Source organism: Cervus elaphus, chromosome 27 (assembly GCF_910594005.1).
Source record: "Cervus elaphus chromosome 27, mCerEla1.1, whole genome shotgun sequence".
Lineage (NCBI taxonomy): Eukaryota > Metazoa > Chordata > Mammalia > Artiodactyla > Cervidae > Cervus > Cervus elaphus.
In genome coordinates, this window is record NC_057841.1 from 59928028 (window position 1) to 59940701 (window position 12674).

The 12674-nt window shown below is 41.6% G+C and overlaps 1 long non-coding RNA gene across 4 annotated transcripts in view; it reads left to right on the forward strand.

Annotated features, from left to right (window-relative positions):
• Positions 1 to 12674, forward strand: part of LOC122684834 — an 80445-nt gene that overhangs the window by 59232 nt on the left and 8539 nt on the right. Inside the window, exon 4 of one of the 4 annotated variants that reach the window (XR_006338165.1) lies at positions 7024 to 7138. The exons of the other annotated variants lie outside the window; for them this stretch is intronic. This is a non-coding gene — a long non-coding RNA (uncharacterized LOC122684834). Of the gene's footprint in view, positions 1 to 7023; positions 7139 to 12674 lie in introns of those variants that run through there. 4 annotated transcript variants of the gene reach the window in all.

The window sequence follows — 12674 nt, forward strand, 5'->3', positions numbered from 1 at the left end:
CCGTGTGATGCACTGGCCGCTTTGGGCCTCTGGGGAAGGAGATCTAGTCAGTTTCCAACACGTCTGAACATTTCAAGCAAATCCAGAGAGTCCTTTAGCCGCTCTCTGCTCCCATAATTTGGGCTTGGATTGGTCTGTGATGGGTTTATCGCTCACTTTATCCCTTCTGGCACAGGAGGTCTTTGAATGCTCGCGTCTAACGGTCTGAGTGACGGATGCCCTTCCCAGCATAGCACATTCTTGGCTGAGCTTTGGTACCAACCACATGTCAGCTCAGATCAGATTATCTGCCAGGGTCCTTGGGCCAAGCTGGAACTGAGCAGGTCAGTCCGGCTTGCAGGGAGCTGTGTGGGGAAAATTCCCCCACCATGGAAAACAGCACTTCATCCCCATCCAGGGTCCAGGTATTCTCAGACCTTCTGCAGTATGTGTGGTTCCTTGTTCCGTGGACGTGACCCGAATCAGGCCTTTGCAACCTTCATTCCGTTCCCTGTATATTAAAGGGCTGCTATTCGCTCAGGTCACTTGGGCTTCCTGGGGTGCTCAGTGGGTAAAGAATCTGCCTGCCAAGGAAGGAGATGTGGGTTCCATCCCTGGGTCGGGAAGATCCCCTGGAGGAGGAAATGGCAACCCTCTCCAGTATTCTTGTCTGGAAAATTTCTTGGACGGGGGAGCCTGGCAGTCTACAGTCTTGCAGTTGCAAAAGAGTCAGACACAACTGAGCAACTGAGTGCATGGAGTCACTTAAGTAGGTCAGCTCCACAAGGATTCCTTTCCCTCAAGTGCAGAAGCGAAAGAACTAGCGATGTTCACAGAACACCTTACAGAAGCATTTAATCCAAACTTCCCTGGCAGTGCAGTGGTCAAGACTCCATGCTTCCAATGCATGAGCACAGGTTTGATCCCTGGTCGGGCAACAAGGATCCCACATGCCATGGGATGTGGTCAAAAATAATAAATAAATAAATAAAAATAGCATAAAATAATAGCAATGTATAAGACAAGGGGAAACTGTTACGTATTAGGAGTTTAAGATTAACATGTACACACTACCATGTATAAAATAATCAACAAGGACCTACTCGATAGCACAGGGAACTCTACTCAATATTCTGTGATAATCTAAATGGGAAAAGAAGCTGAAAAAGAATAGATACATGTATATGTGTACCTGAAACTAACAAAGCATTGTGAATCAACTATGCGCACAGTCTTTCAGTCGTGCCCAACTCTTTCTGACCCCCTGGACTATAGTCCACGAGGCTCCTCTGTCCATGGGATTTCCCAAGCAGGAATACTGGAGTGGGTTGCCATTTCCTTCTCTAGTAAATCAACTATACTCCAATATAAAATTAAAAAAAAATTTTTTTTAAAGAAGTGTTCAATACATCTTGTTCCTAAAGTACCTATTACAGCTACCTAAAACCGCAAGTATCAAAACCAGGTTAAAATTCAATTTCACTCTGTATGACAGTCTAAGTACCCGAAAAAAAAAAAAAACAACCCAACCTCTGAGATAAGATTCTAGCACAGTTATTCCTATACTTCAGTTTCACTTCAAAACAGCCACCAAAAAAAGTATTACAACTGTCAGAACAGGAGGAAATACCAATTTTTACAAATTTATAGATTGAGCCCTAGGCCCAATTTCACAAATACTAAGTCACATAAATTACTTGATTGGTGTATGGAAATTTAAATTTTTAAAAATATTTGCATATGGTATGTATATTAAGTATTTTATAAAAGTTTCATTTTAAGGCTTTCCCTCTGATTGTAAGAGTAAAACTCATTACTGAAACCTTCTAATATTTTTATTTAAAAAATTTTAAATCTCCCACAACCCAAAGATAACCACCATTTTGGTGTATCTCCTTCTGCTCTTTTATTTTCCCTTTGCACATTTTTTATGCTTTCTTTTCTCTTGTTTGTTTGTCGGGTTTTTTTAATTAACATGGGCCTCTCGTTAAGAATTCTTTAGCCTACATACTGTTCTGTCAGACGAATGTGTTATACTACCTTATGTGGCCAGTGTTCTAATCCTAGATATTTAGGTTGCTTATACATTTTTGCTTTGATAAACCATGGTGGGATACGCATTATTGTAAATAAATCTTTGGGCACATCACTCTAGTCTAAGGATAGGATAGGATGTTAAAAGTGGCACTGACAGGTCAAAAGTTACAAATATTTTAAGGTTTTGAAATATACTGCCAAACAAAACTCCATCAGTTGTACTACATTTTGTCTCCACCAGCATGAGTAAGCCCGCCCATCTTACTTTGAGAGCAGTAACTCTTGGCACTGAATGCTTTCACTGACAACGTTTCTGCCAATCTTAGAAGCAGAATTTCTTCGATTGCCAATGAGGTTGATTAGTGTTTTACAGGTTCTTTGGACCTTCTTTCATGAGTTAAATTTTCAATTTCCGGGGTCAACTTTGCTCGTTGAGTGTTTTCCTTTTGCACATATTAAAAACACTTCATATATAATTTGCTACAAATAGGCTCTATCTTCCAATTGGTGGTTTTGACACATAGACGTTATGAATTTGTGAAGTCTTGAAATGTAGAAGCTATGAATTTTTATTTAATAAAAGCTATGCAGGAAGGAGGAAAAGGGAGTTGCTTTTTTTTTTTAAGGGTACAGGGTTTCAGTTTTGCAAGATGAAAAAGTTTTGAAGAGTTATTTGACAACAGTGTGAATATACTTACCACTACTACATTGCTCACTTAAAAATGGTTAATGTGAAAATTTTTATGTTATTTTTTAACCACAATCTTTAAAAAGCAATCTTTTTCTTGTGGTTTCTTCCTTAGCTTATAAAGCCCTGTCTCTATATGCACTTTTCCACTACCCCATACTACCCCATGGCAGAGTAGAGAGTAGTAATGTACACTAATGTACTGGATTACTTCATGGCAAATAGATGGGGAAACAGTGACAGACTTTATTTTCTTGGGCTGCAAAATCACTGTGGACGGTGACTGCAGCATGAAATTAAAAGATGCATGCTTTTGGAAGAAAAGCTGTGACAAACCTAGACAGCATATTAAAAAGCAGAGACATTACTTTGTCAACAAAGGTCCATCTAGTCAAAGCTATGGTTTTTCCAGTAGTCATGTGTAGATGTGAGAGCTGGATAGTAAAAAAGGCTGCGCACCAAAGAATTGATGCTTTCGAACTGTGGTGCTGGAGAAAACTCTTGAGAGTCACTTGAACTGCAAGGAGGTCAAACCAGTCCATCCTAAAGGAAATCAACCCCGAATATTCACTGGAAATACTGTTGCTGAAGCTGAAGCTTCAATACTTGTGGTCACCTGACGTGAAGAGCTGACTCATTGGAAAAGACCCTGATGCTGCGAAAGACTGAAGGCAGGAGGAGAAGGCAACGACAGAGGATGAGATGGTTGGATGGCATCACCGACTCAATGGACATGAGTTTGAGCAAATTCCAGGAGATCATGAAGGACAGGGTAGCCTGGTGTGGTACAGTGCATGGGGTTGGAAAGAGTCAGACATGACTGAGCTACTGAAAAACAACACTCGAATCAATTTGTGCCTTTTTCCTTAACCCAGATATCTAGGATTCTCAGTTTCCTTGGTACTTTAGGGGCTTCCACCCTTCACCGCTAAGAGAGTGATACAGGTATAGGTACAATAGTAGGGTTTTGGTTTAAAGACTAGATTTTTTCCCCCATTAAAAAAAAGAATGAAATTGCAGTTGGGTCTTTCTACTATGACTCAATGAGGAGGCTAGAAAATCTTCTCACTCAAAAGCACCTATAAAGATAGACAATGTAGACAGTCATTTTAATGTTCTGAATATCACAGTTTGATTGCTCATGTAACAATAAGAGAAACATTTATGGTTGAGAAAATCTCAACTTTGGGTACTAATAGCAAGTCTCTATGACATTCTTGTTGGTCTTACAAGATGGACAGGGAGGCCTGGAGTGCTGCAGTCCATGGGGTCACAAAGAGTCGGACACAACTGAGCAACTGAACTGAACTGGTGACATTCTTGACTGGTTGTTGTTGCTCAGTTGCTAAGTCATTTCCGACTCTTTGCGACCCCATGGACTGCAGCACACCAGGCCTCCCTGTCCATCACCAACTCCTGGAGTTTACTTAAACTCATGTCCATTGAGTCGGTGATGCCATCCAACCATCTCATCCTCTGTCATCCCCTTCTCCTGCCTTCAATCTTTCCCAGTATCAGGGTCTTTTCAAATGAGTCAGCTTTTCGCATCAGGTGGCCAAAGTATTGGAGTTTCAGCTTCAGCATCAGTCCTTCTAATGAACACCCAGGACTGATTTCCTTTAGGATGGACTGGTTGGATCTCCTTGCAGTCCACGGGACTCTCAAGAGTCTTCTCCAACACCACAGTTCAAAAGCATCAAACTGGTGTTTTTTCTGACACCAATATCACAATCCATAAAAACAAAATTGGGAAATTGAGTTTTATTAAAATTAAAAATTCCTTTGTTTTAAAGGACATCACTACACACCACAGACTGGGATACAGTGCAAACCATTTTATATTTATTTATTTATGATAACATATTATATATATTCTTTAATCTATATATATATGTATACTTGAAATGTATATATTATTGAAATCTCTCAAAACTCAACAATAGAAAGACAAATAACCCAACTAAAAAATGGACAAAAGCGTTGACTAGACATTGAACTAAATAAAATACACAAAGGGCTAATAAGCACATGAAAGGATGCTCAGCACCATTGATGTTAAGGTACAAATGAAGAGCATAATGACGCCACTACACACCCGGTAGGATGGCTGCAATAACAGAGACAGACAGTACCAAACACATTCACTTGGGTCTGAAAAAACTGGAATGCTGATATCCTGCCGGTGGCACAGCCACTTTGGAAAACACTTTGGCAGTCTCTTAAGTCATATCATACCCTACCATACGACCGAGCAATTCCACTCCTAGAGATCTACCTATAAGATGAAAACACATATCCAAACAAAAACCTGTATGCCAAAAAGTGGAGACAGTCCAAGTGGCAGCCAACCAGTGAATGGATAAAACAAATTATAGTACATCTGTCCATACAATTGAATACTATTCAACAGTAAAAACAAAAGGACCCAGATACATGCTGCAATTTGGAAGAAATGCAAAAACATTACGCTAAGTAAAGAACTAGATGCAGGGGCTTCCCTGGTGGACCAGTGGTTAAGAATCCACCTGCCAATGCTGGGGACACGGGTTTGATCCCTGATCTGGACAGATGCCACATGCCTGGGGGCAGCTAAGCCCTGGGTCCCAAGACTGCGCCCGTGTTCTAAAGCCTGTACTCTGCAACAAGAGAAGCTACCACAGTGAGAAGCCCACACACCGCAACTGGAGTGGCCCCCACTCACCACGATTAGAGAAAGCTCGAGCAGCAACAAAGACCCAGTACAGCCAAAAATCAGTAAATAAATAAATCTAAAAATTAGGTGCAAAAGGCTATATAATGAACTGTGCCATTGATATAATGAAATGTCCAGAAGAGACAAATTTATACAGAGATAAAAGATGTCAGCAGTTACCTCGGGCCTGGGGTGAGAGGGAAGATGAGCTGCAAATGGACACAATGGAACTTTAGGGAAATGATGAAATGCTCTGAAACCGGATGGCCGTAAATGGCTGCACAACTGTCAATATATTAAACATGGTTGAGTCATACACTAGCATTTGGAGAATTGTATTTTATGTAAACTATATTTCAGTAAAGCTTTTAAAAATGTATAAGAAAACAGGTAATGTCTCCCTTGTCTATCCTTTAAAATTATTTTTGATTTGAATTTTATACTCTTTCCAGAATACTGAGATATAATTTGTATAAAGTTCACAAATCTTTTCTCTCATCTTGCAGGTTGCCTTTCCACGATTTCCTTAACTGTGCAAAAGTCTTTTAGTTTGACATAATCTCACTTGTGTATTTTTGCTTTTGTTGCTTGTGATTTCGGTGTCATATTCAAGGTATCATTGTCAAGATCAATGTCAAGAAGCTTTTCCCCTCTGTTTTCTTCTAGGAGTTTTATGGTTTCAGATGTTATTTACATTCAAATCTTTAATCCATTTGAGTTACTTTTTGTGTACGGTGAAAGTTAAGTGTCCAGTTTCATTCTTTTGCAGGTGGATATCCAGTTTCTAAGCGCTATTTATAGAAGAGACTTTCCTCATTGTGTGATCTTGGCACCTACTTATAAAAATTTAGTTGACACTATACAGGCGGTTTTACTTCTGGGCTCTCTCCTCTGTTCAGTTGGTCTCTGTTTTATGACAGTACAATAATGCGTTGATTACTATTACTTTATAATAGAATTTGAAATCAGGAAGTATAATGCCTCCAGCTTTGTTCTTCTTTCTCAAGTTCACTGTGGCCATTCAGGGTTTTCTATGATTCCCATTTGAATTTTAGGATTATTTTTTCTGTTTGTGTAAAAAAACCTTTGCAATTTTTACAGAGATTACATCGAAATTGTAGATTGCTTTAGGTAAGTATGGACATCTCAACAATGTTAATTGTTCTAATCCATGAATACTGGATGTCTTTCCATTTATTTGTGTCTCCTTTAATTTCACCCATGTTGTATATTTCTCATGGTGCAAGTCTTTCACCCCCTCAGTTAAGTTTATTCCTAAGTATTTTATTCTCTTTGGTGCTATTGTAAATGGGACTATTTCTCAATTTCCTTTTCACATAGTACCTTGTTTGGTGTATAAAACTGACCTTTGTATGTTGATTTTGTATCCAGAAACTTCGTTGAATTCATTTATTCTAACGGTTGTTTTGTGGAGTCTTTAGGGTTTTCTACATATAAGATCTTGTCATCTGCACACAGACATAATTTGTGTGTGTGTGTGTAACTTTTCATATCATATTGGAATACAGTTGATTAACAATGTTGTGATAGTTTCAGGTGTGGAGCAAAGTGACTCAGTTATACATTAACATGTATCTATTCTTTTTCAAATTCTTTTCCCATTTAGCTTATTGCTCAGCATCGAGCAGGGTTGCATCTCTGTTCTGTACGGTAGGTCCTTGTTGGCTATCCATTTTAAATATAGCAGTGTGTACATGTCAGTCCCCATCTCCCTAACTGTCCCTTCCCCCAGTCCTTCCCCTCTGGTAAAAACAGAGATAATTTTACTCCTCCTTTCCAATTTGGATGTCTTTTAACTGACCTTCATAGTGACGAACACCATAGAAGCAGTTTGGTAAACCTGTGACTTTGAATGGTTACGTTGGATTTCAGTTCCCATGAGTCCAAGAAGCAGACACCCGGTGAATAAATCCTCCCAAACATGATATTCCTCGTGACAGATATCCAGGGAGCCAAAGGTCTGAGGCAAGAATTATCACCAGCCACCTAGTGTGACAATTGCTCAACTGACAGTGTCATGACGCTGCTCTCCAACGTAACAAGACACCACACGAGACCATCCTCCAGCAAATGTGAAGGTGGCGGGGGGAGCCGTGTGCCCCAGGGAGCGCTGCAGAGGTCAGGAGACAGCGCTCCTGAGCTTTCATACCCCGTCTTGCCTGCTGGTCAGGTAGCCTCGAAGACTTTAATGCCCCAAATTCTGCATTCATGACATTCGTTTTTTTAAAATTTTATTTATTTTTGACTGTGTTAGGTCTTCGTTGCTGCACAAGCTTTTTCTCTGGTTGCAGGGCGTGGGCTTCTCATTGCGGGGGCTTCTCTTGTTGCAGGGCACAGGCTCTAGGGCGCTCCCGCTTCAGCGGTTGTGGCTCGTGGGCCCAGTAGCTGCAGCTCCTGGTCTCTAGAGCCCAGACTCAATAGCTGTGGTGCAGGGGCTTGGTTGTTCCAGATCAGGGTTGAAGCCTGTGTCTCCTGCTTTGGCAAATGGGATTCTTTACCACTGAGCCATCAAGGAAGCCCAATAACATTCATTCTAAAACACAGAAAAGCTAATCTGATCTTAAGTCAGGGTTTTGGCAAAATATGATGATTCCTATTCCCATCATTTAGTTTTATGGTTATGCCATCAATTAAGAGACCAATGGATTCTACCTAATTGATAAATAGCAGGAAAAGTGTAAGTTCCTTGTTGTTCAGTCACTCAGTTGTGTCCAACTCTTTGCGACCCCATGGATGCCATGCACACCAGGCATCCCTGCCCTTCACTATCTCCCAGAGTTTGCTCAAATTCATGTCCAGTGAGTCAGTGATGCCACCCAACCATCTCATCCTCTGTCACCCCCTTCTCCTTTTGCCTTCAATCTTTCCAGCATAAAAGTCTTTTCCAATGAGTCAGTTCTTCACATCAGGTGGCCAAAATATTGGAGCCTCAACTTCAGCACCAGTCCTTCCAACAAGGGTTGATTTCCTTTAGGATAGACTGGTTTGATCTCCTTGCTCTTCAAGTGACTCTCAAGAGTCTTCTCCAGCACCACAGTTCAAAAACATCAATTCTTTGGCATTCAGCCTTCTTTATGGTCCAACTCTCATATCTGTACGTGACTACTGGGAAAACCATAGTTTTGACTATATAGCCAAAGTGAGGTCTCTGCTTTTTAATACGCTGTCTAGGTTTGTCATAACTTTTCTCCCAAGGTAAGTTCCTTACCTAGAGCAAAACTTCGCAAAGGCGGTATCCCCCCTCCCCGCCCAGCTCAAAGCTTTCTGAAGTCCAGTCTACCCGCCGCTGCCTCTCTCACTTTCTTGAACTTCAGAGTCCTACACAAACTCCACGTGGGGAGATCCCTCTCTTGGTGTAAAAGATTTCCATGGCTGAGTTCTGGGCTTAGTTTTCCAGCATGTCTTTGCTGCCTCCATGAGAGGGTTTGTGCCCACATCCCTTGAAAACATGGCTCTTCTTTCTGTTTATTTTCTCGTAAGTTGTACAAACCTATCTTCCTGAAGTCAGAAAGAGAACCTCATACTAGGGTGAAAAATATCATCTCCACCTGCAGATGTCTCTACATGTGATCATGATAGTAAAACAACCAGTTAGCATGTGTGTGTGTTACCCAGGCATTCTCCACATTCATTTACTTTATGAGTGTTCACTGGAGCCCATTTATTTCTGACCAACTCCCCTCACCCCCTAGTGATGGGTCATGGCAACAGCCTACCAACCACCTTTTGCCAGGTCAGCCGCCCTCACCACCACTTCCCAGCACCCCAGCTGCCCCCTGAGGCTGCCAGCAGAGAGCCATGGAACCAAACTTCCAGAAACACTGTTGCTTTTTTTCACGTCTCCCTTGCTTATAAGTCTTCTGGAATTCCCTGCTGTTGTTGTTTACTTGCTAATTCATGTCCATCGCTTTTGCGACCCCATGGACTGTAGCCCGCCAGGTTCCTCTGTCCCTGCAATGTTCTCCAGGCAAGGATACTGGAGTGGGTTGCCATTTCCTTCTCCAGAGGATCTCCCCGACCCAGGGATTGAACCCAAGTCTCCTGCATTGACAGGTGGCTTCTTTACCACTGAGGCACCAGGAAAACCGCTCCCCCCTACTGCCCCCGCATTAATGGAATAAAGCTAAAACCTCTCAGCCTGACATTCCTGAGTCCTCTCTTGTCCTGTGATGAAAGACGACCTAGAAGCAAATTCTTCGGGAAATGTAGGTCTTGTTTCAGGATTATTCTGCTCCTGTGTAGGCAGGATGCCTGTGTTATCTTCAAACATTCAAGCTGCCCAGGTTCCTCGACTTTGTCCGTTTCAGCCATACTTCAGCTTTATCAACTGATAATGGGTGTGGATCAGAGCTTAATCAATGACACAACTGTCCGTGGCATGTATCATCAGCAGTTCGGAGACCTCCCAAGGCGAATATATTTTATACTGCTGTGAAGCTGGACCACCCAAGAGCTCCCTCCCAGGACCAAAATACTTTGACCCTTCGGTAGAAATGCTTCCCTGAACTCTGGTCCTCCCCCGTTGGCCCATCTCTTTATTTCCCCTCAAACACATTCTATTATCATCTCTCCCACTGTAGCCTTGCTGACACCTTCCTTCCACCTCCTCCCAACCTTCCTCCTTCTCCCTTCTCTAAACTTGGGATATGTCACTCATTTGTTTTGAAATTTTGAATTCCTCGAATTCTTTTTTTTTTTTTTTCGGACACGCAGGGTCTTCATTGCATCATGGGCTTTCCGCTAGTTGCGGTGAGTGGGGGCTACTCTAGTTGCGGTGCCCGGGCTTCCCACTGCAGTGGCTTCTCTTGCTGTGAGCACGGGCCCCAGGGTGTGCAGGCTCAGTAGCTGCAGCTCCGGGCCTCTAGAGCACAGGCTCTACAGTGGTGGTGCCCGGGCTTAGCTGTTCTGCAGCATGTGGGATCTTCCCAGACCAGGGATCGAACCTGTGTCTCCTGCATTGACAGGCGGATTCTTTACCAGTGAGCCATCAGGGAAGCCCCTCGAATTGTTAAAGTTGGTGGTCATGGTGAAAGTTTTTTTTTTTGTTTTAGCAAATACTGGGCAAGAAGACAGTCTGCTGAATTCTCTTCTTGTTTTAAGGTTTTTTTTTTTTAAGTTACCTAAATCTTTCATACACTTGGAATTTGTTTTAGTGTAATGCATGAATCAAGGAAACAGTTTTTCCCATTTGTCTCAGCACCTATTTATTCAAAATTTCCCCAGTGATTCAAAACACTGTCTTCATTATAATTTAAGTTCTCATCTATCTGGGGTCTCTTTTTATGGTTCTATATTCTGTTCCACTGATCTGCCTAGCCATGCAATGATATGAAACCATTTTAGTACTTATAGCTGTTTAAATCCACTTTGATATTTGCTAGAGCTGGTCTTTTCTCACTATGCTTGTTTTTCAAAAACTTCCAGATTATTATCTGTTTAGTTTTCCATATGAACTTTATAATCATTTTGTCTGGTCCCCTTCCACCAAACCGCTGTTGCTAACATTATCAGACTTGAATTTCAAAACTGATTCTGGCTACAGTGTGAAGAACAAGGGTACATGAGGGAAGACCAGTGTGAAATGCTATCGCACAACTTCACAAGAGAGGTGAGGGTCACCTGGACTAGGAGGGTGACAGCAGAGATGGAAAGAAGATAGGATCAAGTGATATGGAAAAGTTAAAATTGGCAGGACTTGGTGACAAATGTGATTTGATCATTTAGGAAGAGGTAGGTGGTTTAGGTGGTGTTCCAGTCTTGCCTGGACAACGCTGGGATTTAGTCCACGTCTGTAGAGACCCAATCTGGATCAATCCAAGGATGCAATGTTAGTTTTGGGGTTGCCCTGAAAAGCAGGGTGCTTTTGGGAAAGACTTGGAGTTCTTTGTAAAGAGATATCATGGGTTCGGACAAGATGCCCCAAAGTGAATTGCCTCCCCGAGCCTGTATCAGGTATCAGGAATGCTAAACCAGCTTCTGGAACATTTCACGGGCTGTGGGGGTTGTACCCATGACCTCAAACCTCATGGCTCTAAATGGCAATAGTGTATTCTGAGACATTCCATCACATCATGTTTGGGGGCTGCAGAGCCAACCTGTGGTTAGCAAAGCAAAAAAAAAAATACTTCAAAAGTTTTCCTTTCTTCAGTTCCTCAAAAAGTGGTATTACCGTAGTCTCCACTCCTAGGTATATTATACCCAAAAGAATTGCAAATGAGAACGCAAAGAAATCCTTATATACCCATGTTCATAGCAGCGTTATTCACAACAGCCCAAAGCTGGAAACAGCTCAAATGTCCATCATCAGATGAATGGACAAACAAATGTGCCAAATCCATACAATGGTCTATGAAGCAGCCTTTGAAAGGAAGGAAATTCTGACACATGCTACAACACGGAGGATCTGAGGAAGCACCATGGTGAAATAAACCAGAAACAAACGGACAAATATCTGATTCCGTTTATGTAAAGTACCCAGAATAGACAAATTCACAGAAACAGAAAGTAGAATAGAGGTTACCAAGGGGCTGGAGGAAAGGAGAAATGGGGAGTTATTATTAAAGGGATACAGAGTCTGTCTGGGATGATGAAAAGCTTCAGGGAATGAGCGGTGGTGATGGTTGTACATTGACAACTTAATGCCAATTAATTGTACAGTTGTCGCTGTCGTTTCATTGTAAGTCATGTCCAGCTCTTTGTGACCCCAGGCTCCTCTGTCCATGGGATTTTCCAGGCAAGGATACTAGAGAGGGTTGCCATTTCCTTCTCCAGGGGATCTTCCCAACCCAGGGGTTGAATCCACATCTGCATTGGCAGGCGGGTTCTTTACCGCTGAGCCACCAGGGGAGTCCTAATTGGACATTAAAAGTGGCTAAAATGGTAAAAATTTTTATGTGTATTTTACCACATTTGAAATGGATAGAAAAAAATCACAGGAACTAACATAATATGGTAGGTCAATTATACTTTAAAAACAAACAAACAAGCAAACAAACTCATAGAAAAAAAGAGATTAGATCTGTGGATACCAGTAGTAGGGAAGAGAGGGAAGAGAAACTGAGGGAAAGCGGTCAAAGGGTATGAACTTCCAGTTATAAGATAAATAAGTACTAGGAATAAAGTGTACAACATGATTAATGTAATTAACACTGCTGCATGTTACATACGAAAGTTGTTGAGAGTAAATCCTAAGAATTCTTACCATGCAGAAATTTTTTTTCTATTTCTTTAATTTTCTATCTCTGTGTGATGATGAAT